This window comes from Diuraphis noxia, unplaced genomic scaffold (assembly GCF_037042655.1).
Source record: "Diuraphis noxia isolate RWA-SAM2 unplaced genomic scaffold, SU_Dnox_SAM2 contig0003, whole genome shotgun sequence".
NCBI classification, from domain to species: Eukaryota; Metazoa; Arthropoda; class Insecta; order Hemiptera; family Aphididae; genus Diuraphis; species Diuraphis noxia.
The window spans coordinates 64,432,760-64,438,759 of NW_028301713.1; the positions used below are offsets into that span (position 1 = coordinate 64,432,760).

Genomic DNA, 6,000 nt, shown 5'->3' on the forward strand with positions numbered 1-6,000 from the left:
CTATAATAAATATATACTCCGATTTTTGAAACTCACTTGGTACCTTATCTAGTTTGCAGTCGATATTACTAGTGGATGTTAGCTCTAAAAATTAGTAACGACTAACCTTCTTTCAAAATAAAATGAAAATATAAGATTTATATGGAACCCTGGACATCACAATATAAATTGATACATGGAACCTAATGACAAAGACAGTTTCGCCCTTATGACCAACAGGCAACACTCTATTATCAAGCATATCATCATCTACTGCATAGACTTCGATGGAGCCAGAAATTAATTTAACATTCCGGATAATTTATATGAAGCAACCCTTTCGAAACCTATTCAACGTAATTTCTTATCTTAAAAAAATTCAAGTGTTATAATATAATGTAAAAATGTGATATTTGCGTATGCTATAACCTTAGTAGTTGATGGTAAAAATAAATAAAAAAGATAATGTTATATGCTTTATTAGAATTGTAGGTATAGTTATAATATGACAATCGATACAAATTTCGGCCGTTGTTCTTAATGCCTGAACGAGGTGCTTGTAATCGACTTAATTGGTTTTAGAAATATTCAGTGGCGTAGGTTTGCTGCAGTACATGTTATTACACGCAATACGCAAACCACGCTGTACTCAAGTCAACGTCAACAGCGTATTAACTTTAATTAGCTATTATTAGATTATAGTCTTGTAAACGTCACACATGTAAATCCCTCGATCGCAATATTGTGTATCTGCAACTGCACATAATATCATTGTATCGTATATTATTCGAGTAAGTTTATAACGAATAAATCGTACATGAATAGATTAAGCGAGAGATAGAAATGAAAATGCGCAAAACATAGCACGGGTTGCAACTGTGTTGTTTCATGATTTAAATTAATCGTGAGTCTATATAACAGTTATATTACATTATTATAGTTATTATAGTTGGTATATCGTATATTATATAGATGAATTTATTATACGTTGAAGTGTATGCTTAAATTGAAATTCAATAAAAAGCCATAGGAAAATACAACTCAGTTAATAAAAATCTAGTTTTTTAAGTCTTTGAAATTAAAAATCTCTACTCTAAACATCTTTAATTTTGCGTAGAAAAAAATAATAACAACAATTAGTATTATATCAGACAGTTATTGCGTGAAAAAAATCAAGTCTATTATAAGTAGTTTGACCGTGTGAACACACAGTAATACGAAATTGAAAACATTATAGGTAATATTATTTGTATATTGTGCCTACACTTCTTAACTTGGTCATTTTCGGTCGAAGTTGTATTACAAAAATTTAATAACCGATACAATATGAATGATTTAGTTAATATTATTAACTAGAAATATTAAGTGATAACGACACGCGCTAATTTATGAGTACCTATACATGCTTATAAGCAATAATAATATTGTTCATGTCAAATACGAGTAGATATTATACATATTATTAATTGAATTATCCAAGTCTGTTGATATACGTCGTAATCGAAAAATCCTTTAATTGTGTGAAAAAAAATCAGCATCAACGTTTGATAATGTATTATAATATAGGGTGTATCAGATAGAACTGACTAAAAAAAAAAAAAATTATGCTAATTAAACGTACAACAAAAATTGTAAAAATTATATAATTAATAACTAATTTAAGGAATGTACTCATTTCAGAAATAATATTGAAAATATTATTTGAAAGAAGTTATAAGTGTTATAACGCTCCAAAGTAATTTATGCAAAAAAATATTGATATTTTAAAAAATTCTAAAAAATAAACTAATTGATTTAGATAAATATTTTTACCATCAAAATATTTCTTTTAATTAAATTTACAAATTGGCAGCTATTTTGAATTTTTCCAACAAAAATTTAGTCAAATTTAAATTTTTTTTATTTGTACTATTAAAATGTACACTATTGTGTAGCGCAAGGGTCTCTTAATAATAAACAAAAAAAAATTTTAAAAATATTAATTAGAACAAAAGTTATTCTAAAAGTCAGTTCTATCTGTTACACTCTGTATACAGTCATTACATCGTCCCGTCCGTCGTTATTATCATTATTATTTTATTTTACGTATATATAAGGGTGATAACGACTGCAATTTGTGAAGTTTACAAAAAAAATCCAATAATACCACACGGAAAGAATTAAACCACCAACAACATGTATTATATTTATGTAAATAGAATTAGTACACTTTACGTAATAATACATAATATAACGTACGAGTTCACCTCATATTACTGCTACGGTGAAATACCAGACAGAACTACTACAGTATGTATAATATATATAATATAATATCGATTTTATAGATACGAGCGTAGAAAGTGTATGTGTATGTGTGTGTGAGTGTATATGTAATTTGTTAATTTGTATACCGTATAAATATTTAAATTTTTTATATATACATACACATAAAAAACATTCAAAGTGTGCTAATTCTCAGATTTAGTTTTAAAAATGATGAAAAAATAAATAAAGCGCCATATTATATCGATTTTCAGACAAAAAACGGGCGTTTTATCAATATAATTGAATCGTATACGCGAAACGTATCGTCAATCGTTCACCGATTGTTTGACCTTCGAAGTTTATCCTCGTCGGTTTGATGCTAAAAGTTTACACTGCTGCACGATACATATTATATAGTTATTATATACATGAATATAATAAACTCAATCCAAACCTTGGCGACGGCACGTATAAATAAGACTATTAGAGTTAGGTTTTATTTAAAAAAAAAAAGTTTTTCGAATTCCGCGGCACCCGTTAAGTTGTCAAAATTAGAAAATTTCTCGATCAATCTAAAGGTATATAAATGAATTTTAATAAAATCATTTATATGCTATATATACACCTTTTTTCTGTTTTTAGTGAACTCGAAGGGTGAAAAAATATGGTCGTTGAGTCGATTCGCTCGCGTGCATAGGAATTATTATTATTATATAATTAAAGTTTATATAATTCTATATCTATATATAGCATACTATATTTTATATATATACGGGGTATATGTGTTTTTTATCGACCCGTAGAGCAATAAATGAACGACGTACTATTTATTTGTACCTTTATATCTATATATCGGACAACGCAAAACCTAACTTATAGAATCTTCTCACGACCTACCCGACTGGCGACAATATATAGTATATAATATCTATAGGGTGGATACGTCGGCCACTCGACATTTAGCCAATGCTTAATATAGCCACCACTATTATTAAATAGTCCCGGAGACGCGTTTATTAGAGTAGAAGAGGGATGATGTATAAATATTTTATTATTTCGTGTTAACCCCATTGGACTGTTGGTTTGCAATAACACATATCAATAACAAACGTGACTAATTTTATGATTTATTTGTTGCGATAACTATATCGTCTGAAAATATCGTAGATATGTGTTGTAATTATTATTATAAAAGTCAACTTGGACGAAAACATGAGGTGCACGCTGTATGTACCTTTTGAATTAGGTACACCTATACATCGAGTTAAAACATGTGAATTTACATAGGTATTCGACGTTTCGACGACTCGTGTTCGAAATATCTACAAGGATTTTGATTTCTTCTCTCACTCCTTGGGCTTATATATATATATATATACGAGTATATATAGGTATACTCAAGAACCCGGACACGGGGTGAACAAAAACACGCAGCAGTACAAAAAATAATATTAAAGAGTCACGTAAACACGCAAGTGCAGCGGTTGCGTGCGTGCGTGCGTGTATGTGTGCTTATGTGTGTGTGTGTGTGTGCATGTAGAGAGAGCGAACTATCAGAGAACACTAATATGATAAATACGTGAGAATAGACGGAATTTTTGTTACCAGGCCGGTCCCGGTAACAAGGGTATAAAAAGGTACAACGAGCATCACCGCATACCTATACAATAGTGCAGGCCCCCGGTTGCAGGTGTTAATATTACGACGTTGATGATGGTGGTGGTTCGCCCGAGTTAGTCGCTGCAGGTGCACCTTAACAACGTAGGGGTCACGTGATATGCAGACGGGTTAGCGACGATCGAAACGAAACTTGTAAAATAATATCGCAACACGATAATAAGTAAATGAGATGTACCTACATCATGTGATACGAAAAACAAACACAATATACTACGACGGAGGTATAATAAACGTACAAAATGCATATAAGGTGCATGCCACTACACAAAGAACTTAAGGACTTAAGAAACATAAAACAACTGAATAGTAATAATAATAAACTCGTGTCGATAGGTAAGATTATATTATAACGTCATATAGATGTACACATCAAATAGTCTCTATTACAGATCGCGGTCAACCATTCTAATAATGTATAATATGCGTTTAATAATACACACGACATAAATAATATAATAACGCAATGTCCATGCAATACAAAATATAATATTACATCTAAATCTACGTGTAACAATGTAACAGTAGGTATATTATACGCTGTGAATAAAACGATTGTACGACGTACATACTTAATATAGGTAACGCGTTATAGATGGATATTGATATTATATATTATACGATACAGCGCAATAAATAGTCGAACGAAAATCAGTCGTCGTGACGTGCAGTAAAGTACACTACACCACGACGATCGATGAATACATCGTAGTTATATAATGTTATATATTATATATTCATCACCGCTACATCTACTCTCCTGCCCTCAAAGATTGTCCAAGCTGCGAATATTATTATCATCGTAGACCGTCGTCGTCCTCGCCGCACCGTCAACATATCCTCGTCGTTACATAAACACACAGACACTACGCGTGGGAGGTTTAAAAATACGTTTATACATATTAATGTAGGCCGTATAATATATATATATGGTCCGCGCATTTAGCCCAAATAGCCCTATACATGTCTAAGTCGTCCCGAATTTGGAATAATAATATGGTAAACAGGCGGCGTTCCGACTTGGCGAAGGATCGCGCGAAAACAAAGTAGGTACACGTCAATAATCCATCCACCGAAAAGTTGCAAAATCTCCGATGCGGCGATAGCCGGTAGCGGCCACCCATTATTGTCGTCGCCGTGCTCGCCCCCCTCCCCCCATCCCACGAAAGTTCCGGCCACAGTTCCCTCGCACCATCCATTCCTCCTCACATGAACCGGCGCGCGTTATCGCGATGCCATGAAGACAATAAAGAGGCGCCTACATCATTCAGCAGCGGCGGCGGCGGCGGTGCAGCAGCGATTTTGAGGCAAAACGAGAATACTAAAACAACATTGATATACCTAATAATATCACGTTTGAACATGACCGGAGACATCAACTACGGCTTACCTGTATGGACTTAACGACTATATCGGTTTTATTATTATTATTATTGTTGTTGTTGTTGTTGTTGTTGGTTTTTTTTTTTTCGAAAAAACCGATGTATAATATTCGAAAGACAGACGTCCGTCGCTCGAGTACGGGGGCGTGCGTGCGCGAGACACGTGGAAAAAAATGTAAAAAAAAAATGTATAAAAAAAATTAGGAAAAAACGCGATCGAATTCAGACGACGGCGGTGGCGACGAACGAGATCGGACGCATCGCGCGCGTCGAACACGAATAGAACAAAGTGTGTCTGTCGGTCGGCCGGTCGTTATCACACACAGCGCGCACACACACTCACACATACGAACACACACACACACATACACAGTACACACTCACTCACTCACTCGCGCGCGCCCACACACACACACACACACACATAACACGAGCGGGCGCGCGCGCAAACGATTATACTACCGGCACGCACGCGGGGCAAAACGACGTAGAATACGGAGCGCTGGAAACGATTTGCACGCGCACCGACACAGTACGGCCAAAAGCGAGCGGGGGCGATACGGTTCGCGCGCGCAACATGCGCACGCTGTATACTCGGCGACGGCGGCGTCGGCAGTCTGTATAAATAACGTAAAAATAAGGAGAAAAAAAGGACCAAACCAAAAAACTGTTCGTTTTCGTGAGCTGTATGCGCGTGCGCGCATGTCTATGTGTG

The 6,000-nt window shown here is 34.6% G+C and overlaps 1 protein-coding gene across 3 annotated transcripts in view; it reads right to left on the reverse strand.

Moving 5' to 3' along the window:
* The window catches only part of MESK2 (misexpression suppressor of KSR 2), a 71,252-nt gene extending 65,482 nt beyond the window's left edge, over positions 1-5,770 (reverse strand). Inside the window, exon 1 of one of the 3 annotated variants that reach the window (XM_089223785.1) lies at positions 5,294-5,770. The gene's annotated coding sequence lies outside the window, so the exon portion shown is untranslated. The remainder of the gene's footprint in view (positions 1-5,293) is intronic. The other 2 variants (XM_089223786.1, XM_089223787.1) reach the window with 2 other exon arrangements.
* Positions 5,771-6,000: the final 230 nt, after the last annotated feature.